We start from the raw sequence: 25,099 nt of genomic DNA, 5'->3' as shown, positions 1-25,099 counted from the left end.
AATAAGTCTGTTTTTTTTTCCTTCTTTCTCTTGACCCAAAACACCAAGAAGCATTACCTTTTCTATCATATACAAATACACTATTATTTTCCCTCCAAGATTTGCCCCTAGAGAGGAAGTAAAAGAGCAATACTTTTACAAGCCTCCTAACTAATTCTCTTCCATTCTGCCTTTTTTTCTTTTTTGGAAAAAATGCTATTCCAAACCATTCTTCAAACTCTCAAAGAACAGTTTGAATTTCTTGAGCTAGCAAGCACATATTGGTTCTACTTGAATCTCTTAGTAGCCGCTTGTATTTTCATTGGCTATTTCTCATTCTGTTTATTTCCCCTCAAGAGTATGCAGCGAAATATGCTACTTAAACTACAAACCAAACTGAAATATTTTGACAAAGTTCTAAAAGTCTTAAATACTCTCAACATGCAGAGTGGAGATTCTGCTCACTGCTTCTATTAGAAACTGACAAAAGAGATGCAAATGGATGATAAATACTGGGGGAGGGGAATGAAATTTTAAAAGAGATATGGAAGTTTATTGCTAACTATTTTGAGTTTATTCTCCTCCTATAACATAGAATAAGTCTATTGGGATTGGTAAAAAAGGATTTTGACTGAACTGCCTGCCTGCACCTTCTCATTTTTTTTATAATATTGTATTTACTGATTGCTTTAAGGTTTAAATTTTTTTTAAGTTTATCTGTATTTTAATATAGTTGAAACCTTTCTGTAATACTGAATCACTTCAAGATACTATATTTTGACTATGTTGATCTTCAATTTGTAACTTTACCTCTGCTGAAGAACAAAATATCACTGTATAAGCCCATGAACATCTTCTCCAAAACCCTTGTCAATAGATCCATTGGAGATTACATGTTGCTTTTGTTAATTGTCACATAGATGATGATGGATGGACTTCAACAAAACTGGTTAAATTATATGCAACCTTTGAAGAATTTAATGAGCTAAGAATTTAAATGGTAATTCTAAGAGGTCTTCAAAAATAATTTTAGAAACTAGTAGTTTCTGAATAGAAGATTTTTTTAATATATATCTTATAAAGAATGTTGTGTTAAAGGTGAAGAAACAAAGAAATGTTCCTACCAAGATGTTTCTATTAATTAGGTAGCCAAAAACCCTTCAGTTTAATTTAATTTCATTAACAATCTAGATTTGTTAGTAAAGTTCTAGACCCAAATAAGTTTTACTTTGTTTAAAAATATATTTGCCAAGTTTGAAAGATTTGCTACATCTGTAAAAATTGTAACAGATATCCAACAGTTCATAGATTTTTTTTATGTCATATAGCAACTTATGTGAACTATGATAGTGGGTTTGTTTGCTATTGTAATTAACTTGGCTATTGTGAATTTGGGAGACTTTGGTACATCTTTGAATATGTATTATCTATTGTGTTACTGTTTTATTCTGAAAATCATTTGTACTCACACATGGCTGACAGTGTGCCACTGATTTTAAGCTATATATTTTTATATGTTTTTTATTTTTTTTAAAATATATTTTATTTGATCATTTCCAAGCATTATTCGTTAAAGACATAGATCATTTTCTTTTCCTCCCCCCCCACCCCCCATAGCCGACGCGTAAGTCCACTGGGCATTAGATGTTTTCTTGATTTGAACCCATTGCTTTGTTGATAGTATTTGCATTAGAGTGTTCATTTAGAGTCTATCCTCTGTCATGTCCCCTCAACCTCTGTATTCAGGCAGTTGCTTTTTCTCGGTGTTTCCAATCCCATAGTTTATCCTTTGCTTATGAATGGTGTTTTTTTCTCCTGGGTCCCTGCAAGTTGTTCAGGGACATTACACCACCACTAATGGAGAAGTCCATTACGTTCGATGATACCACAGTGTGTTTGTCTCTGTGTACAATGTTCTCCTGGTTCTGCTCCTCTCGCTCTGCATCACTTCCTGGAGGTTGTTCCAGTCTCCATGGAACTTCTCCACTTTATTATTCCTTTTAGCACAATAGTACTCCATCACCAACATATACCACAGTTTGTTCAGCCATTCCCCAATTGATGGGCATCCCCTCATTTTCCAGTTTTGGGCCACCACAAAGAGCGCAGCTATGAATATTTTTGTACAAGTCTTTGTGTCCATTATCTCTTTGGGGTACAGACCCAGCAGTGCTATGGCTGGGTCAAAGGGTAGATATTCTTTTAGCACCCTTTGGGCATAGTTCCAAATTGCCCTCCAGAATGGTTGGATCAGTTCACAGCTCCACCAGCAATGAATTAATGTCCCTATTTTGCCACATCCCCTCCAGCATTCATTACTTTCCTTTGCTGTTATGTTAGCCAATCTGCTAGGTGTGAGGTGATACCTCAGAGTTGTTTTGATTTGCATCTCTCTGATTATAAGAGATGTAGAACACTTCTTCATGTGCTTGTTAATAGTTTTGATTTCTTTATCTGAGAACTGCCTATCCATTTCCCTTGCCCATTTATCAATTGGAGAATGGCTTGATTTTGTGTACAATTGATTTAGCTCTTTATAAATATGAGTAATTAAACCTTTGTCAGAGGTTTCTATGAAGATTTTTTCCCAATTTGTTGTTTCCCTTCTGATTTTAGTTATATTGGTTTTGTTTGTACAAAAGCTTTTTAGTTTGATGTAGTCAAAATTATTTATTTTACAGTTTGTGATTCTTTCTATATCTTGCTTGGTTTTAAAGCCTTTCCCCTCCCAAAGGTCTGACATGTATACTATTCTGTGTTTACCCAATTTACTTATGGTTTCCTTCTTTATGTTTAAGTCACTCACCCATTTTGAATTTATCTTGGTGTAGGGTGTGAGGTGTTGATCTATTCCTAGTCTCTCCCACACTGTCTTCCAATTTTCCCAGCAGTTTTTATCGAATAGTGGATTTTTGTCCCAAAAGCTGGGATCTTTGGGTTTATCGTATACTGTCTTGCTGAGGTCGCTTTCCCCCAGTCTATTCCACTGATCTTCCTTTCTGTTTCTTAGCCAGTACCAAATTGTTTTGATGACTGCTGCTTTGTAATATAGTTTTAGGTCAGGGACTGCAAGGCCCCCATCATATGTGTTTTTTTTCATTATTTCCCTGGATATCCTTGATCTTTTGTTCTTCCAAATGAACTTTGTTATGGTTTTTTCTAAATCAGTGAAGAAGTATTTTGGTAGTTCAATGGGTATGGCACTAAATAGATAAATAAGTTTGGGTAGGATGGTCATTTTTATTATATTGGCTCGTCCTATCCATGAGCAGTTAATGTTTTTCCATTTGTTCAAGTCTAGTTTTAGTTGTGTGGCGAGTGTTTTGTAGTTGTGTTCATATAGTTCCTGTGTTTGTCTTGGGAGGTAGATTCCTAGGTATTTTATTTTGTCTAAGGTGATTTTGAATGGGATTTCTCTTTCTAGTTCTTGCTGCTGAGCTGTGTTGGAGATATATAGAAAAGCTGATGATTTATGTGGGTTTATTTTGTATCCTGCAACTTTGCTAAAGTTGTTGATTATTTCAATTAGCTTTTTGGTTGAATCTCTAGGATTCTTTAAGTAGACCATCATGTCATCCGCAAAGAGTGATAACTTGGTCTCCTCCTTGCCTATTTTGATGCCTTCAATTCCTTTATCTTCTCTAATTGCTACTGCTAGTGTTTCTAGTACAATGTCAAATAGTAGAGGTGATAATGGGCATCCTTGTTTCACTCCTGATCTTATTGGGAATGCATCTAGTTTATCCCCATTGCAGATGATATTAGCTGTTGGTTTTAGATATATACTGTTTATTATTTTTAGGAATGACCCTTCTATTCCTATGCTTTCTAGTGTTTTTAATAGGAATGGGTGTTGTATTTTATCAAAGGCTTTTTCTGCATCTATTGAAATAATCATGTGATTCTTGCTAGTTTGCTGGTTGATGTGGTCAATTATGTGGATGGTTTTCCTAATGTTGAACCAGCCCTGCATCCCTGGTATGAATCCTACTTGATCATGGTGAATGATCCTTCTGATCACTTGCTGGAGTCTTTTTGCTAGTATCCTATTTAAGATTTTTGCATCTATATTCATTAGGGAGATTGGCCTATAGTTTTCTTTCTCTGTTTTTGACCTGCCTGGTTTTGGAATCAGTACCATGTTTGTGTCGTAAAAGGAGTTTGGTAGAACTCCCTCTTTGCTTATTATGTCAAATAGTTTGTATAGTATTGGGATTAACTGTTCTCTGAATGTTTGATAGAATTCACAGGTGAATCCATCAGGCCCTGGGGACTTTTTCTTAGGAAGTTCTTTGATGGCTTGTTGGATTTCAATTTCTGATATGGGATTATTTAGGAATTCTATTTCCTCTTCTGTTAGTCTAGGCAGTTTGTATTTTTGTATATATTCATCCATTTCTCCTAAATTGGTGTATTTATTGCCATATAATTGGGCAAAGTAATTTCTAATGATTGCCTTAATTTCCTCCTCATTGGAGGTGCTGTCCCCCTTTTCATCTTTAATGCTGTGAATTTGCTTTTCTTCCTTCCTTTTTTTAACTAGATTGACCAGTACCTTGTCTATTTTGTTTGTTTTTTCAAAGTACCAGCTTCTTGTCTCATTTATTAAATCAATAGTTCTATCACTTTCGATTTTATTAATTTCTCCCTTAATTTTTAGGATTTCTAATTTGGTTTTCTGCTGGGGGTTTTTAATTTGATCGCTTTCCAGTTTTTTCATTTGCATTTCCAATTGATTGATCTCTGCTCTCCCTTGTTTGTTAATATAAGCATTCAGGGATATGAATTTACCTCTGATTACCGCTTTGGCTGCATCCCAAAAGGTTTGGAAGGATGTTTCGCCATTGTCATTTTCCTCGATGAAATTATTAATTGTTTCTATGATTTCTTCTTTAACTAAACGGTTTTGGAGTATCATATTGTTTAATTTCCAATTGGTTTTAGATTTGGTTTTCCATGTACCATTACTAATCATTATTTTTATTGCCTTGTGATCTGAGAAGGCTGCATTCATTATTTCTGCTTTTCTGCATTTGTGTGCTATGTTTCTGTGACCTAATGTATGGTCAATTTTTGTGAATGTGCCATGTGGTGCTGAGAAGAAGGTGTATTCCTTTTTATCCCTATTTATTTTTCTCCATATGTCTATTAATTCTAATTTTTCTAAGATTTCATTCACTTCTTTTACCTCTTTCTTATTTATTTTTTGATTTGATTTATCTAAATTTGATAATGGTTGGTTTAAGTCTCCCACTAGTATGGTTTTATTGTCTATTTCTTCCTTCAATTCTCCTAGTTTCTCCATTAGAAATTTGGGTGCTATATTATTTGGTGCATACATATTGATTAATGATATTTCCTCATTGTCTATAGTCCCTTTTAACAAAATATAATTACCTTCCCTATCCCTTTTGATCAGGTCTATTTTTGCATTGGCTTTATCAGATATCATGATTACCACTCCTGCCTTCTTTCTATCAGTTGAAGCCCAGAAGGTCTTACTCCATCCTTTAATTCTGACCTTGTGGGTGTCAACCCGCCTCATGTGTGTTTCTTGAAGGCAACATAGGGTAGGGTTTTGGATTCTAATCCATTCTGCTATTCGTCTACGTTTTATGGGTGAGTTCATCCCATTCACGTTCAAAGTTATGATTGTCATTTGTGGACTCCCTGGCATTTTGATTGCCTTCCCTAATTCTAACCTTTTCTTCTTCGGCTCTACCTTTTAGTCCAGTGATTTACTTTGAAACAGTCCCCCTTGTCCCCTCCCTTGATGTTTCCCTTTTTAGTCCCTCCCTTTTTGTTCCCTCCCCCTCCCCCCTCTCTTTCCCTCCCTTTTTGTTCTCCCTCTCCCTCTCCCCCCCTTGGTTTTCCCTTCTCCTTACCCTTGTTGGGTAAGATAGAATTCAAGATCCCAATGGATCTGGATGTTTTTCCCTCTCAGGGCTGATTTCCCTGAGATTGAGGTTTAAGTAACCCCCCCCCCTCTCTTCCTCTCCTTCTTATAGGAGTTTTCTTCCCCTCCCCTTCCCATGTGAATCTTTGTGTGAGAATGATTATTCTATTTGGTCTTTCTTTACCCCCTATTTATACATTACATTTTCCCCACATGTTAGTATACATAGGTTGATATAAATGTAGTCCTTATAGAAGAGAGTTTGAGTAAAAGAAGAAGATAACATTTTCCCCTTTCCTTAATATTTACCTTTTCAGGTATTCCTTGCTCTTTGATTTTCGGTATCAAACTTTCCACAGAGCTCTGGTCTTTTCTTTGCAAAAAGTTGGAAGTCTTCTATTTTGTTGAATGCCCATACTTTCCCTTGGAAGTATATAGTCAGTTTTGCTGGGTAGCTGATTCTTGGTTGGAGACCCAGCTCTCTTGCCTTTCTGAAGATCATGTTCCATGCCTTACGATCATTCAGAGTAGAACTTGCAAGGTCTTGGGTGACCCTGATTGGCATTCCTTTATATCTAAATTGTCTTTTTCTGGCTTCCTGTAGGATTTTTTCTTTTGTTTGATAGCTTTGGAATTTGGCAATTACATTCCTGGGAGTTGTCTTTTGGGGGTTTAGTGTAGAAGGTGTTCTGTGAGCTCTGTCAGTGGCTGTATTGCCCCCTTGTTCTAGAATCTCTGGGCAATTTTCTTTGATTATATCTTGTATCACCATGTCCAGTTTGGTGTTTATTTCTGGCTTATCTGGGAGTCCAATTATTCTTAAATTATCCCTTCTCCCCCTATTTTCCAGATCTATCACCTTGTCGGTGAGATATTTTATGTTCTCTTCTAATTTCTTGGTATTTTGGCTTTGTTTTATTGATTCTTGCTCTTTTACACGATCGTTGTCTTCCAGCTGCCTGATTCTGGCCTTTAAAGCCTGGTTTTCTTTTACAGTTTGGTCAAACTGGTTTTGTAGATGCGTGAATTTCTTTTGCATTATTTCCAACTTTTCCTCCCAGAAGGCTTCCATCTTTTTGGTCATTTCTGATTCAAATTCTTCATAGGTTTGTGGAGAGTTTCCATTTCCTTTGGAAGGTTTTGGAGCATTTTCTTTTATATTATCTTCTGTCTGCTCTGTATTTTGTATTTTGGCTCCATAGAATGTGTCCAAAGTCGCCCCTTTCTTCTTATTTTTCTTGGTATTTTGGGGCTTCTGTGGTTCTGTGGAGTTTGCCATTTCTGAATGTGGAGGATTAGTTTTTCTTGTCTCTTTCTGGTGTTCAGAGGCTTTAGTCCTGGGCAGATAGTTCTATGAGCTTTCCCTGGGTTAAACTGAATATGCCTCACTGGAACTGGAATGGAAGGGTCGGACCACGAGGCCACACTCTCCCCCCGGCTCGCTTTCCGGAAGTTGCCTTCAGAATCGCTGGCCGTGAGGCTGTTTCGTCGGCCTGCGGGGGATGGGCTGCAGCTTTCCCAAGCTCCGGGCAAGGACTTTCACTGAGACTTGGATAGCAGGATCCAGCCCGTGAGGCTGTCTTGCCTGCCCTGAGGGTTGCTGTTGTTTTGACCAGCTCTCTGCAGCGGAAGCCCCAGGCAGTAACTTTCACAGGGACTGTAGAAGGCCCTGAGGGTTCTGCTCTCTGAGCCCGGCCGGGCTGCGGCTTCCGGGAGCCTTGGACTCTTCGCTCCTACCCCTGAGGTCCGAGGGATCTCGGGTTCTGGCTTTTGAGGGGAGCCGTACCTTTTGAACCGGGTCCAGGTCCAGGAGGAGGGTTCCCAGGGTTTGTGCTGTTGATCGTTTTGAATTTCGGCGCCTTAGGAGGTTATCGTTTGAGATCGGTCGGGAAGGGTTTTCAGGAGATCTGAGCTTTAGCTTTCTCTAAGCCGCCATCTTAACCGGAAGTCTCTATTTTTATATTTTTTAAACTTTTTTATTAAAATTTAAACTATTTGTACAGTCTTTGGAAAACAATTAAATTTTCTTTTAACCTTTACCTTCTGTCTTAGATTCAATACTGTGTATTGGTTCTAAGGCAGAAAAGCAGTAAGGGCTAGGCAATACTTTGTTCAGGATCACACAGCTAGGAAGTGTCTAAGACAAAATTTGAACCCAGGACCTCCCATCTGTGAAAAGGAAACTAGACTGACAGTTGGTGGGGGAAGGGGAATCTGGGAGTGGCAGTTGGGTCTTATGACTAACACTCCTTTCCTGCCAGATTTGGGACTTCCTTCCTGGTGTTGGAGGAGAGAGGAGCTTGTTCAACCCAGTCTGGTGTGGTGTGCCTCTACTATGTTCAGCCCAAAGACATAGACTTCTGAAGGTTAGAACTGTTCTTGTTTGCTTTCTGTCTACTGCTAAGATTCTGAATTAGACAAAACGAGGACAGATATAGAGTAGATGGGAGAGGGAGAACACCCCCCCCCCCCCCCCGCTCTGGCCTCAGCTCTGAAGCTGAGAAAAAACTCCAATCCCAACTGATTAATAAACTTTATATTATTTGAATTCGCAGTCAGATAAGTGGACTATCTTTTCTAGTCATAGAGGGAGCTGAACTTCAGTTCAGTCATTCCAGGACAAAGAGTCCTTATCAGATCCCTGCTGCTTCCTCTCGGCAGGGGGCTTCTCTCTCCTTTGCCCCACTGAGCAATATTCCCTCTCTCCCATCAACTCCTACATACCCCCATACAAACTTCACTTTATCCTCCTGTTTTCCAATTCCCCATTTCTTTTCCCAATAAGTATTACACATCACTAGGCCTGGCTCTCAATCCACTAAGCCACCCAGCTGCCCCCACAAGTAGGCTCTTAATATTGGTTCAGCAAGGGTAATGGAAGTACCAAAATAGTGGATGGAGTCATTGAATTCATTCTTTTTGGTAGGACTCACCCTTATTATTTTTCTTACTCAATTTCCACCTCAGTAGCTATGTGGGGTACAAAGCATTAGATTCATTGGCAGGAAGGCATGTTTAAATCTAATTTTTGCCCTAGTCTTTCTAAAGTACACCAAAATGATATTCCAATAACAGTCTCAGTCCACTCTGATATTATCTCCTATCAGAAGGCTTTCCGGAAACTGATATAGTCTGTTCTCTGCTTTAGAACCATTGATTATCTTCAATATTAAAATTTTCCCTTTTTTTACTGATTTAAAAATCTTGGTTTTTTTCTGGTTTGTTTTCTATAATTAAGGCAATTTTAGAAATGTTAAAAAAAAGCATCTCCCTTCTACACACATATAATATTCTCTACCCACATTTATCCTCTTATGGAATAAGGTCTCAATGTTGAATTACAAACATTTTCTGGAGGCTACAGATCTAGCAGACGTAAAGATTAAAATTGATATCTAATAGAAAAAAATGTTATATTTTTAAAAGTTTTATTAATAATAACTAAAGTAAAAAAACTACCATAAACCTTGCCTGGTTGCAAAAGAAGAGAACAAGAGGGAGGAGCTACAAAACTTATAATACAATAACATGACCACTCAAACATAGAGGTGCAAGAAAAGGATTCTAGGTAATACAGAAAGGGAATTTTGAGTAATGTAGTTTTAGGTGTTCAAGAATTTCCAACTATACAAGAACACAGAGATTGATTCAGGACAAGTGGCAGAGCAGAGGAAAGGAAGGCAGAAGAGTCTCGGAAGCCCATGCTGGGGAGGAGGTTTATCTGTCCTCAATAAGAAGTCCTTACCAGCCAGTTCCATGTCACTGACTCAACAAGACTTGGTTTTCCCTTCAAAGGTCCTGAACCTGTGAATACAAGCAAATATATTTCCTGCTCTTGTGGGTCTTCCAGCCATGAAAAGTTTTTTAGGGAATTTTGCCTCCTAAAGAGATTATGTGGTACAACAATTAAAAGTTACTGTGTTTCAACAAGTATGTTATTCTTCAATTAGTACAATATGGCTCTATGCCCTTATTTTAATGATTATGGAGAAATCTGTTAACAGCTACCATCTGTTCATTCACAGAAAGGTATGTGAGATGAGAGGCATAACAATAGCTCTTGGATTTAAAATGGAGTCTTGCATGCCATATTCATTTTTACAATTTTAGTTCTTCAAACTGCCTCAAGTATTAATAAAAATAAGAATTCTGGACACCCAATACCTGTTTTCTTTTTTCATTCTGCCAGCTATCATTACAGTCATGATGATCATCTTTGTTTCTGAGAGGCTGCATATAGTTCTATATAGTTCTCTCATGTAGTCTCACATTCTTGATTCTTTGGAACAATCACTATACCATTTGAAGATCCTCTTCTCGGGGAAGAGGTTCATTTTCAGACTAATGTTGGACTTTGGAAAGTTTGGCATAGAATTAACATTGGAGTTTATATTACCTTTTGCCATGTATTGGGAGTTTACGAAAGATAGGGTGGCATGGATATTTCTAAATGCAGACAATAAAAAGTGTATTTAAATATTTAGTCTAGTTCTTGAATTAAAGGTTCTGTATTTCAATGATTTTGTCATTTTAGCTGGTACTTGCTCTATGTGAATAATAATTTGATTAATTTGACTGAGACAGTTGATTCATTAAAAAATATAGATCATTCTACTCTGCATAAGAAACTACTTATTTCATGCCTTGCATTTTTCTTTATTCCATCACTTTTTAAACATTTAACCTTCTCCTGTGCTTTTCATTCCCAAGCCTCTCTTTTTCTTAGATTCTATCTTAACTCCATTGCTTGGCATACGTGTATTAAACAGTTCTCTGCCCACTTGACATTGAGGAAAATGCATTTAGATTAATGTTCAGGCAAATTTTCAAAAGCTTCTCTTCTCCCTTCACTCTAGAGAATCTGCCAGCCTTCCTTGAGTTGTTTGTGAAGGACAGGAGGAAGATGATTAAGATGACTCTGAGGAGAATCTTGTTTACATAAATAAAGCAGTTATAAATAGATATACATATATAGATATACATATATATATTAAAATATACACATGTATGAATATACATACAAATATAAAAGCAGTTGAACAATTCATATAACAGTTTATATACTAGCATTCATAAAGTGCCTACTATGGGCCAGATACTGTGCTAAGTGCTGGTGATATGAGAAAAGAACAACAAAACCAAAAAAGTTCCTTTTCTCAAGGAGCTCACCATATTGTGGATAGATTAGTGTGGTTTAGAGTTAGAAAAATCTAGTTTTCAGTCCTGATTCCAATACTAATCGAGCATCTTACTTAACTTCTCTGAGACTTCTTAGCTATTCCACAAAATGAAAATAATAATATTAGTATAGTGTTCCTTGAACTATTTTTTTTAATAATTATTTTCTGGCATTTTGTGATTTATGTTCTCTCCCTCCCTCTTTCAGCTCCCCCTTCCCCAAGATGGCAGGTAATATAATATAGGCTGTACATGTTTTATCATACAATATATATTTTCATGTTCATCAAGTTGTGGAAGAAGATATATATCACACTAGAGGAAAATCCATTGAGAAAAAAAATGAAAAATGGTATACTTCAGCCTCATTCAGACTCTGTCAGTTCATTCTATAGCAGTGGATAGCCTTCTTCATTATGAGTCCATTGAAGCTGTCTTGGATCCTTGTGTTGCTGATTATAGTTAAATCATTCACAGTCAATCATCATATGTTATTGCTGTTATTGTATACAACATCCCTTGGGGTTCTGCTCACTTGACTTGGCATCACTTGGCATAAAAGACTTTAAGTTTGTTTTTTTATCAACTTATTCATCATTTTTATGACACAATAGTATTCTATTACAATTATAGCCCATTGATTCAGCCATTCCCCAAATTGATCAACATTGCTTTGGTTTCCAGTTCTTTGCCACGGCAAAAAGAGCTACTCTAATTACTTTCATATAAATGGGTCCTTTCCCCCTATTTTTGTTCTCTTTGGGATATAGAGCTAGTAGTGGTATTGCTGTGTCAAAGGGTATACACAATTTTAAGGACCTCTGGGTGTTTCTCAAAGTCTCAAAAGTATCTAAATACTGGTTATTTCCACTGATCCACAAATCAATAAGCGTTTAAGTATCTACTTTCTGTTTGACATAACTTTTAGAATTTCCACATGTAGAATTATTCTTTCCTATAAAGATAGCAACAGCTCCTATCATAAGTGAACTCTATTCACTAAGCATAATCAAAAATGTGTTTGTGAAACCCACTTAGGGCTGGACCCAGGCTTCCTCTAGATAGATCAGTATCTCTGACGTAGGGAAACTTACATAGCATGTTAGGGTGAGAATTTTTTTGTTGTTATTGCAGCTTCATTTAATATGCATTAAATTCTCAGTGAAGTGTCAGCTGAGAAGTATTGCTTGGGATCAAAGGTGCCTGATTAAAAAAAAGTGGCACAGTGCCCTTGACTGGGTTAATGGTGCCAACTATCTATTCCTTGTCAGGGGAAGCACTCATGAGGATTAGTGAGAACTGCAATAGCAAACCTGACAAAGAATGAAGGCCATGGTAACACTGTGTAAGAAAATGCTCAAAGGAGAAATTATTCTACTGTCATAAGAAGAAAAACAAGTTCTCTGGCAAAAGCCACTATAAATCTTCCTTGAAATACAGGGTCTTTTTCATTTGAGATATATGAGGAGAATGGCACACCCGTGTGTCTGTTATTAAAGCAAAAACAGATATCTGAATGCAAAGGTCATTTAAATAACTTCCAGAATCTTGTCTAGGCTCTTGAGTGACAGGTCTTGGGTAATTTGACATTCCCTGTTTTGATTTACTTAATCTCTTTCAGCAACTAAAACTGGGTATAATATAGAATGTCTCATGTCAACCAAATGGAAAACAGGCTAAAGAGAAATGACTGCTTTTCTTTCTGTTATATTTTCTTGTTCATGCAAGAAATTGGTTATATAGCCTTAGCTTATACTCTTCTTGTCTCATCATACTTCTTTTGAATGCACAGACACCTGTTGGACCATTGGTAAATATGTATTGATGTGCCTCAGTTGAAGAAGCTAGTTTTATGCATTGAAATTTATGATATTCTATTTCTTGCAAATTAGTAAGAATAATTAATAATTATGTGGCAATTTAAAGCTTAAAATGATTAGTATAACAATCAAGTAAGCCAGATAATCACATGAGTAATTACATATAAAACCTGAAAAAAAAACAAATGGGTGTGACATAAAACTGACCTGCCAGTATTCATTTAACAATCTTATTTAATCTTCCATGACAATGGGAACTATTATATTCGGAAACTCGTAACTTAGTGCCTGATATGGGGGCAAGAGGCAACCATACTTAACAGAGATGAAATATAAAATTTATGAATGTGATGTCAAGAAGTTATACAAAGACAACAAAAAAATTGAGAAATCATCATTAAAAACAACATAATTTTAAAGTCATTTAAGGTTAGATTTTAAAGATAAAAATAAATTTTTAAAAATTGAAAAGATTAGAGACATATTAGTCTAAAATTAGTAAGTAAATAACAATGAACAAATAAAGGAATAAAGGAAACTCAGAAGATATTAGTAATCTATGTCTATCACCTGGAATTTTTTTCTTCCTACTTGATATAAAATCCTTATGAGAGTAGTTTCTCTATACAAGTATTAGGGATATCCTTGGACAACAAAGAATATTTTAAGACTACTTTTGCAGAAGACTTTCTGGATCACATTTTCACAATCATACAGTTAATTGCAAAGTGAAGGTGATTATAATAACCCACTTTGTATTACTTGTTATTTGCACACACAGATCAGTGGATTAATACAAAGCCTGGCAGGTTCTCCTTAATGTGCCTCCAATGCATATGCTACTATCATAAAAGATTCTTTGAAAGTTGCAACCAAAGAGATAATTTTGTTCAACAGTCTTATTAGTACAAACACCAAGAGAACCTTCAATAAATCAAAGACACATACTCAATTAAAGACTGTCATGGAAGGTAGCCTTCCCAAAGTTCCTCTGAACTAATGATTCCCTATAAATGATGAGGTTGTATACAAATTATCCTATTTGCTTCTTAATCTAAAACACAGTGTCTCCTCAATGATATTCAGAAAGACTAGCTTAGCAATTCAAATAGGTAAAATCACATGGAACCAAAATGTATAGTATCTGGATAATTACAAGTAGCTATATATAATTTAGTTATTTCTTAAGTGATATCCATTAGGAACTACAAAAATACATTGATCTGGGGTCATTAGTCAATGGAGGACCAAATGGGACTGAAATGCTTTTGGAAAATTACGTAGCGATTTTAATGATTCCAAGATTCTCTGTCAAAAGCCTGTATTTTTTACATGGGCACTCTCTTGTTTTCAATTTTATTATGAATTGTGGAATGTGATGATATCAAAAGGTCAAAAGTTATGAGTGATTAATGTTTCAATTGAAAGATGAACAAGAGATATCAGTATTTTATGAGACACTTTTGAGGACACATGCCTGTGAAGACAAATATAAAACAGTTAAAGTGTTCAATGAGTATCAATGGAATATTTCAAGAACCTGGGATTGACATCTAGTGTAACAAATAGATAATCTTTGGAAGATTTATGGGGAAAGTATGGAAAATTAAATCATAACATGAGTTATAATTAAGTTACATTCATCATTGGGAGATGGAATATTACATTGATAAAATTGAAAAAAATATCAATGTATAAGGTCACACATTTTGGAGAGCAGTCTGGAATTATGCTCAAAGAGTTATTGAATATTAATTTTAAAAGTCACAACCCTGAAGCATGAAGTATATGCATTATCATCATAATATAATTAAGGAAATTGAGATTTAGAAACATTGTGCCTTTCTCAAGTTTGAATCACTGGGAAGTAGCAGAGTTGAGATGACAACACGTTTTCCACTTTTTTCTAATGATTTACTCCCATTATTATAAGTTAATTCAGGAGACTTGGGAAAACCTTTTACAACTTTCCTTGCCTCTGTGAGTTTTAGATTTTCTCCACCCTGCGTAGTCTTTAGAATGCTAGCAACCAGGAATGTATACACCCCCACTTAAGGAGTAGAAGGAGTAAGTGTGGGGGAGGAAGGTCTATGCCCCGGGTGTGCTAGCAAGTGACAAATCAGAAACAACTGACTGGGTCTGGCTCTCTCATTCTTTGAAAGGTTTCATAATTGCAAAGTGCATATTAGTCATCCAAATTTTCCAAAGAGCCCCAAATGGAAGTATGAAGAGAATTCAAAATCCCATGTATAAATGGAGATTTTGAACCTTTGACTTCATTCCCCAGAAGTTCTTAGTATTTCCCAAAATTCCCTATAATCTCTCCTGCGGCTCCATGTTGGCAGGATCACATTATTAGTATTTAACTGGTGGTAACTCCTCCCACGGGCTCTTTCTTTGGGATGATGCAGCAAGTATGGTGGTAAGCTAAGCATGGGGATTTTAATGGGCTAATCAGCCATGGGCACATAGTTTTTATTTTGTATCCTTTTTATTCCTTGATAATAATCATTTAATAAACCTCATAAACTATAATATTTTTAGAGAGATAATTTTAAATTTTACACCCATTTTACAGATAAAGGATGTGAGATAGATAGAGGTTAAGTAACATGCTTAGGGTTGCAGTGATGCTTACTGCCACATGCTGGATTTAGGTCCCAGTTTTCCTGTCAAATCCATTTACTGCATCTCCTGGATTCATCCATTCAGGTCTCATGATAATTCAGTCCAGAGAGCCGCTCTAAGACAACAATTTTGTGACAGTTGTTCTTCCTCCATTTTTGAAGACAACCAATGATATCATGAGGTGAAATCTTAATTGTGAGTGAATTGGATTTTCAGTGAGGCAGAGCTGTATAGTCATAAGCCTCATTTTCTCTTCCAGTGTTATGGAAGTTTCATGACAAGAGGAGAGTCAGCTTGACTGGCAATGGCACTGGTGAAAATACTTTTATAAACCCAAAAGTTTCCATAAGTTAGATTCTGATGGGTGTCATAGTAATTATTGCTCCTTTCTTTTAATCACTTAGGATCCCTTTTTTCAGAGATAACATTGTTGTGATCCATCTAGGTGATGATAGGAATATGTAATATTTTACCTATGCAAAAGGATTTTAGGAAGAAAAGAAATGAAAAAGTTAGTCATTATGAAATGATTTAAGGTTGGTTGGGTGGGTTGGGGGAGGAGAGGTAGCTTAGAGAAAAAAAAATTTAAGGACTTTTCAGAGCTGTTTTCTTTAATGGAATTGGCTTTTTGACTTTATGGTGCCTAAAAACCATGCTTCTCTTTGCCAACCCAAGCTAACAGACATTCTCAATTGATTCAATAGTCATATGACAGGCCTTTGAAAGACATTCACAAACCCCTGCCAGCAATAGAAAAAAGAATCAGGACAAGCATCAACCATGTTGGCACTTTGAGAGCTCTGTGAATGAAGCACTGCTACCAAGCCTTTATTATAATGGACTACTTGTCAAAAGTAGAGTACCTTAATTTAATGTATTCATTAAATGGTAAAGCTATTCATAGCGAGGCAAAGGTGGAAGGCAGGTCAGTCTAATTTCAGCCTCTGTTTCTCTGGTTTTCATATGCAAATCTCCCAAGTGCTTGAAAAGTTGGCTTTAGCTTTTAATCTTGTGGCTTTATTCAGGGAACTAGACCAAATGGTGTGAGAAAAATGCAATTCCTGGAAAAAAGGACTTATTAGTCAAAAAGTCTTCTACCTAGGGTACAAGTCTCATCATCAATGCATAAAGCGCTCATTACAAGCAACAGTTCTAAAGATTTCAAAGCCTAGCATTGTGTCTATGGTGTGCAGATTCCTTTCTTTATCAATAGCACTTACACTTTTCTTTTGTGGCTATAAGTCTGGCCAGCTGGGGAGAACCAGACCTGCCACATAGTTTATTACATCATAATCAGTGATAATTATGTCAGTCCATTTGAGGAACAGCAACAAGAATCTCCTGGTAGAAAATTCAGGAATTTAGATCTATTTTCATTATCAGCTCATTCCCTGAAGGCTCAGCCAAATCTAAATCAAGTTTTCAGTTCAGTACATAGCTAGAATTTTCAAGTCTTTAAACAGTTTGTCATTCTTAGAGTACTTCTATGTAGAACTGAAAGGAATTTTGGAAATAATTTAAACTACCCCTTTTTATTTTTGCAGAAAAGGAAAATGAGTCAAGATAGAGAAAGTTAATTTGCCAAGATCATAGATAGTAAGTAGCTGGAGGTGGACCCAGTTTCTCTTTCTGTGAAGCCAAGGCTCATTCCTTTATCCTACTCATAGCTGACAATCATTCTTTCTTTTCTCTTTCAGGCAAAACCTTAGTTGCATTAACATCCTATAAGGACAAACCAGCAAAACACTTTAACCTCAGGATATGGAGCCTTGCTTCAAGGATACTTAGAAATGGTTATATAAACCAGGACAGGAAAAAAAGAAACCAAGTTGCTCCTACCATATTCCTCTGCTTTGTCCCATATATCAGAAGAAAAAGGGAGATAGTCACATGAGTCACCTTTTACATAGCACAGGCTTTCCTAATAACTAGCTTTGAGTCTTGCATAAGTTACTTCCCCTCTCTGGGTCTCAGTATCTTTGTCTTCCAAATGATAGGATTGGAATGTGGATCTCTAAAGTTTCTTGCAGTTCTAGGATTCTTTGATCCTAATTAGTTAAACAAATGAAGCAAGCTGAGGATAATTATAGTTCATCACATGAAAAATAACACAGTCTAGACTAAGCATAATAATGACTAGGGAACAACAACAACAACCAAAAAAAAAAAAACCCAGAACAAAACAAAACCAAAAAAGGGAGTGATTTTAATCAGGAAGCCTTCAGACAGTTGTCTTGAGAAATGTGATGAGCATGGATTGACAAAGAGAAGAGAGAAGGGTTTTCCAGGTACATACAAGTATGAACAAAAGCACAAAAACTGAGGGACTCAAAAGTGGCATAGAGGATCTGCCTTAATGGGGATTTGGGAAGTCCATTTAAAGCAACTCTAAAGTCTTGCTATCTCACTTGACCAATAAAATTCTATTGAATGGAAAGAATAGAAGGCTAGAGCTAAAAGTCATCATTGATAATTTACTATTGCATATTTTTTCCAATCTTTTATTCAATTTTCCATTTTTTAATTTTTTCCAAATTACATGTTGCTACAATTTTAATAGTCATTTAGAAATAGATGTTTTCTCCCTTACTCCCACCCTTCACACTCCCCGAAAAGGTAGGTAATGTCATATAGGTTGCACATATATTGTCATATAATACTTATTTTCTTTGTCATTTTATAAAAGAAGATACATATTGCTTACACTAAAGAAAAATTTACTGGGGATATGAAGTGAAGAATCGTATGCTTTAATTTGTATTTGGACTCTGTTCCTTCTATTGAGGTAGATATCATTTTTTGTCATGAAGCTCTTGGATGTCCTGGATCCTTGCCTTGGTGATAATACTTGTCATTCACAGTCAATCATCATGAATTATTGTTGTCACTGTGTAGAATATTCTCTGAGTTCTACTCACTTCACTTCTCATCAATTCATGTAAATCTTTCCAGATTTTTTTTGGTTATCATCCTATTTGTCATTTCTTATGCCACATAGTGTTCCATTATAATCATATATCACAATCTGTTCAGTCATTCCCCAATTGATGGACATCCATTCATTTATTCATCCATTTGCCACCACAAAAGAAACTGATATAAATATTTTAGAACACATGATTTATTTTCCTTTTTTCTTGATTGGCTTAGGAAATAAGCCTAAAAGTGGTATTCCTGGGTCAATAGGTATAAATCATTTTATATCTCTTTGTGTATAATTCCAGATTGCTTTCCAAAAGATTTAGATCGGTTCATTGTTCTTCCAACAATGTATCAATGTCCCTATTTCCACATCCCTACATCATTTCTCATTTTGCCTTTTGTCATTATAGCTAATCTGATAGATATCCAATGATATTTCAGAGTAGGTTTGATTTACATTTCTCTAATCAATAATGACTTAAACATTTTTTTTCATATTGTTACATATAGCTTTTATTTCCTCGTACAAAAACTGTTCATATCTTTTGACAATTTATCAAGTGGGGAATAGCTCAGATTCTTATATATTTGAGTTATCTATATATTTTAGATATGAGACCTTTATCTGAGAACTTTTTATATGTGTATGGAAATTCTGAAGAAAGGGATTGATGATCCTACCATTACAAACTAGCTAAAAGACAACTAGAAATCAGTTGATTGCTACTGCTCAGTCATGTATGACTTCATGGACAAATGGACAATATCATGCCAATACTGTTCATGAAGTTTTCTTGACAAAGATACTGAAGTAATTTGCTCTCTTCTTTCCTAGTGGATTGATGGAAGTTAAATGAGTTTCCAAGGGTCACAAGGTTATTAAGTTTTTGAGACTAGATTTGAACTCAGTTCTTCCTTCTTCTTCCACTGCTTTGTCCATTGAATTATCTAGATACCTCATTTTATAAATAATTTTAAAAAATAATTAATTCATAATAATTATTATTTTTATAATTTTTAGATTTCATGTTGATGCAATTTTTAAAATATTCACTTTCTGACATTTCTATGCTCCCTCTTCCTGTAAGTCTCCCAAAGAAGGCAGGTAATATGATATAGGTTGTTTATATATTATCATAAAATGCATATTTCCATGTTTATCATGGTATAAAAGAAGATACATACTTTCTAAACTAGAGAAAAGTTCATCAAGGAAATAAAAAAGGTATATTTCATTGTATATATACAATATATTGTATTCAAATATTGTTCCTTGTGTGGAGATAGATATAACTTTTTTTGTCATGAGTCTCTTGAAGTTGTCCTGAACCCTTGCCTCAATCACAGATGGACAGCATACATTACTGTTGTTTCTGTGTACATTTTCTTTTTGTTCACTGCACTTTGCATCACTACATAGATCTTTCCAGGTTGTTGTTTTCCTGATTATCTAGTTTAGCCTTTTTAAGGCATATTCTATTAAAAGCATATACAACATCTTGTTCAGCCTTCCTTTGATTGATGGACATCCCTTTAATTTCCAAATTTTTTTCTCCAAAAAAGAGTCCCTACAAATATTTTTTGTATAGGCAGGTTCTATTCCCCTGTTTTTAATCTCTTTGGGACACAGACCTAGTAGTAATATTGCTAGGTCAAAGGTTTTATGGTCTTTGGGGCATGGTTCCAAACTGCTCTCCAGAAGCATTGTATCAGTTGGCAGCTGCACAAGCAGTCTTTATGCCCCAATTTTTCCACATCCCCTCCAACATTTATCATTTTCCTTTTTTCCCTTGTTAGCCAGTCTAAGGGGTGTGAGATAGAACTTCAAGAGTTGTTTTAATTTGCATTTGTCTAATCAATAGTGAATTGGAGCATTTTTTCATCTGACTAAAAATAGTTTAAATTTCTTCATCTGAGAATTGCCAGTTCATATCCTTTGACCATTTCTCAATTGGGAAATGGTTTCTATTCATATAAGTTGGATTCAGTTCTCTATATATTTGAGAAATGAATCCCTTGTCAGAGAGACTTGCTATAAAGATTTTTTTTCCACAATTTGTTGTAAGATAGATTTCTATACTTAAGTGAGTGTTGATGTTATTCCTACTTTGTGCCAATATCTATCAGAGTAGGGTCTAAGCATTGCCTGACACCTTCCTTTTTTATCTTGTGATTTTATTTTAATATCAACTCATCATATTCAACTTACTGCGTGCTTTCTCTTTATATATGGTCCTATCATTGCCCTAAGAGTGATAAATGTTTAAAATATATTCAGTACCTTGAGTAAGCTAAGTAGTTTAGACATCTTAGGTTCTTCAGTTATCAGGTATCTTAAGTATCTTAGCTATCACCTTCTTATTAGTAATATAATCAATTTTACCCTATTGTTTCTCTTGGTTACCATTAACTTTCTTAAATAGATTTTGTACATAAGTATTTTAAAGTATTCTAGTTATCACTTTCCCATGCAAGAAATGTAACCAGTTTAAAACATTGTTTCTCTTGATTACTTTAAGTTTACTAGGGACTTAAGATATCTCTTATACTATAGAAATCTTAAGCATCATAGTTACTAATTTCCCATGTACCTATGTGATTAGTTTAATTCCACTGATTCCCTTGGGACTTTTTTCTGTTTGCCTTTTTATGCGTCTTTTGAGTGTTGAATTTGAACACTGAATTTTCTTTTGAACTCTAATTCTTTCACCAGGAATCCCTGGAATTCCTCTTTAAACATCTATTTCTTTACTTGGAGTATTATGCTCAGTCTTACTGGATACATGATTTTTGGTGTTGCTCTAGATCCCTTACCTTGCAGAATATCATATTTCATGCCTTTTTATTTTTTAATGTAGAAGCTGTTAGGTCCTATGTAATGCTAATAGTGGTTCCATGATATTTAAATTTTTTTTCTGGCTATGTAGTATTTTTCTATTGACTTTTGGAATTTCCCTATAACAGTCCTAGGATTTTTAAATTCTGCATTTCTTTAAGGAAATTATTGGGATATTTTCTCAATTTCCATTTTCTCCTCTTGTTCAAGAATATAAGGTCAGTTTTTCCTAATATTTTTTTCGATATGATATCCAGCTTCTTTTTCTCATCATGGCTTTCAGGCATTATAATGATCCTCAAACTTTCTTTCCTGGATTTATCTTCTAGGTCAGTTGTTTTCCAAGTGTTTTTCAAGATAATTTTCTTCAATTTTCTTCATTTCTTTGAATTTGTTTTTTGTCTTCAGCTGGCTCATGAAGTCATTAGCTTTCATTTGTCTGATTCTAAATTTTAGAGATCCATTTTCTTCTTTCACGCTTTGTACATAATTTCTTAGGGAGTTATGCTTCTGCTTGATTTATTATAGTTTCTTTTTTGGAGTATTGTTTTCTTCAGTGTGTTTTTATTGTAACCTGTTGATTTCATTCTATCATTTTATTTCCTAATTTTTCTTCTAAGTGTCTTTCTATTTTTTCTCTATCTTTTTGGGAGTCTTCTGGGGGTTAATTTGGGTCTTGAAATTATTTTATATTTTCCTTTGAAACTTTACATATTTTCATTTTTGTATTATTGTCTTCTGAGTGTGCATTTTAGTCATCTCTCTAATTGAAATATTTTTCTAACATCAGGATTTTTCTGCTTTTACTCATTTTGCTATTATTTCTCTTTGATTTTGTCTATATTTTGAAGTTTATCTCCATTCTTGGGGTAGAGATAGTACTATCCCATGTCTGTACTGTTACTGGAAATTGGTTCACCTCTCTTGGTCTCAGATTGAGCACTCTGCAGAGGCAATCTGGTTGGCTAGCTATATGGAGGTTTTCAGCCATTCAGTTAGACTTCTTTGAACTAGTTTCTGTCTATTTCTTCTAAGGCTGGACTTTATTGATGCCTTTTCATCCTATTGCTGCTTGTTTTGTATTGTATTGTTTTCTGTTCTTACCCTGCTGAAGCTGGTCTAAACTGACTGTTCCCTTTTCCCTGCTACTTGTGCCATAGCAAGTCTGAGTTCTGCTGAGGCTTGTTCAGGGCTTTTCTTTCTACCCCAGAGAGATGAGTTTTCCTTGCTGTCTCTCCACATTGTTCTGGGCATGCTTCACACCTCCTTCTGATAGTTCTGCTGCTCCATTATTCATTTTTATGGCATTTTTCTTCTCTCATTATTTGGAAGGTGCTTGGTGGTTTTCAAGTGTCTATTACTTTGCCATATTGGCAGAATCTCTTCAGTATTCTAGTTGATAACTTGTGAAATTTCCAATAATGATTATAAAGGTTACAATTAATATACAATAACTCAAGTATTATATTTATAAGATTTATGAAAATAAAAAAAAAAACTAGAGTTACAAGGACACGAACTCATTTAAGCCGTGAGAAAAATAAAAGGAAAAGCAAGGAGTTAAGTCACCTTAAATACAAACCACATAATGTGGTGGAGACAGGAGAGGAATTCTGGGAAATATTGAAGTTTCTTTGGGGGATGAAGTCCAAGGGTTCACTTATACATGGTCATGGTTGAGATCCCAGGTTCTCAATAGCTTTGAGTAATAGGCAAATAAGAAATAAGTAAGAGAAAATACAATAGGGAAAGCAATAAGTTTCTACACCTGGGTTAAGGAAAAAAGCTTCTCAAATATAATGCCATTAAAATGTTACCAGGAAGCAAAGTCTCAGTATATAGAACACTAACCCTCAAGCCAGGGAGATTTGAATTCAAATTCAGCTTTAGACACTTACTAGCTATATGTTAGTTGTTAAGTCACTTTTCCTATTTCTGACTCAATTTTCTCATCTGTAGAATAGGGATCATAATGGCGCCCACTTTGCAGGATTGATTTGAGGATCAAATGAGATAATAGTTATAAAATTCTTTGTAAATTGTAGGTATACTCTGTAAATACTAGGTATTACTATCTGGGAACTGTAATAAGTTTTAAGGGAAGTAGGAGTCAATAAAAATTTTCTTAGCAGTTATTTATTAAACTCTTTTTACATGTTTATTACTGTGTAAGGAAATAGGGGTTAGAAATAAAACAATGAAACATTCTCTACCCTGTAGGAGCTATAACATAAATAATCACTTTAAGTAGCTCTTAAATTTTTGCAAAATATCTTAATTATATAACTTCACTTGATCTTCACAGTCACATTTTGAGGGATTTGCTATTATTATCCCTATTAAAAAGATGAGAAAACTCAGGCTGAAAGGATAGGCATCAAATTGGAATAGAACACTGCCCATAGGATCAAGATGGCCTGAATTAAAATCTTACTCAGATACTAGTTATGTGATACAGGGTAAGTCACTTAACCTCTGTCTACCTCAGTTATCTCATCTGTAAAATGAGGTAATGATAGCACCTACCTACCAGAGCTGTTAAAAGGAACAATTGAGAAAAATATTTGTAAAGCACTTAAAAAAATTTTTTTTAATCTATAGTCATGCTGAGTCATACATGATATACCAATTATTACCCAGCTAGTAATTGTTCAAGGTATGATTCAAACTCATACTTTCTCCAAGTTCAACACTATTATGCCACATACTGGTTCATGAATATTAAGAGAAACAGAAATTCAAAATATGCAGAGAATAACTTTCAGGGGTTTAAATAGCACTTTGGGGTTCAAAAAATAGGAGGTATCCAGTGAACTGAGCTTTGAAGGAAGCTAAGACTTTGGAGGCAGAAATGATGGAGGAGTGAATTCCAGGCACACTGAATAGCCTGTAGAAAGGACCAGAGACCAAATGTTGTGCACAGGGATTATCTGCCAGGAAAAAGTCATTTGTTAGACAATGGGGATAGGGATAAAAACTGGACCCATGATTTAATAGGTGTAGAATACTGACTGGATGAGAAAACATGCTTTCCCTATTCTGTTGAGATTTTTTGCTACAATTTATAGTCTTAGAAATACTTCTAGGACCATCAGAGATTAAATGACTTGCCCAAGGTGATATAGACAATGTGTTAGAGGAAGCACTTGGACCTAGATATTCCTGGTTCCAAGGACATTTAGTTCTCTATACATCACACTAGGCACAGTACATCAAAAGATACAGAGATAAAAATTAAACAACCCTTGCCTTCAAATAGCCTATATTCCTCTGGGAAAGTGTTAAGTACATAATCCACACAAAAATAGTTATCCTACAAGGCAGTAATAAAAAGAAGCCAAAAAGAGATCAAACACTATTGTTCTGTCTTCAGAAACATATTTAGGAAGGAAATTAATAAGCTGGATCATGGAATGTTGTCAGCACTTAACTATTCATTAAATGACTGACATTCAAATGATTTTGGCTAGGATGGCAAGAATTTGCAAGATCATATTATATAAGAATCATTTGAAAAAAAAACTGGTGGTGTTTATCCTAGAGAAGGAAACACTTAGCAAGAACATAATAACTGTCTTCAAGTATATGAAGGAAGAGTCATGAGGAATATTAGGCTAGTTTAATTGGTCCTAGAAGAGAAAACTATGAGTAATGAGTAGAAGTTGTGAAGATGCAGATTTAATTTTGAAGTAAAGAAGAGCTTCCTAAATATATATATTCAAAAATAACATTGATCATGGCAAGAATTAGTAATTTGCTGGAAGTGACTAGGAAATCAAGAGTTCTTCAAGCACTTTTTAGGGGAGACACACAGGTATTCTGAAACACAGAGAACAAGAT

This window comes from Monodelphis domestica, chromosome 6 (genome assembly GCF_027887165.1).
Source record: "Monodelphis domestica isolate mMonDom1 chromosome 6, mMonDom1.pri, whole genome shotgun sequence".
Lineage (NCBI taxonomy): Eukaryota > Metazoa > Chordata > Mammalia > Didelphimorphia > Didelphidae > Monodelphis > Monodelphis domestica.
Note: the sequence above shows the minus strand (reverse complement) of the source record.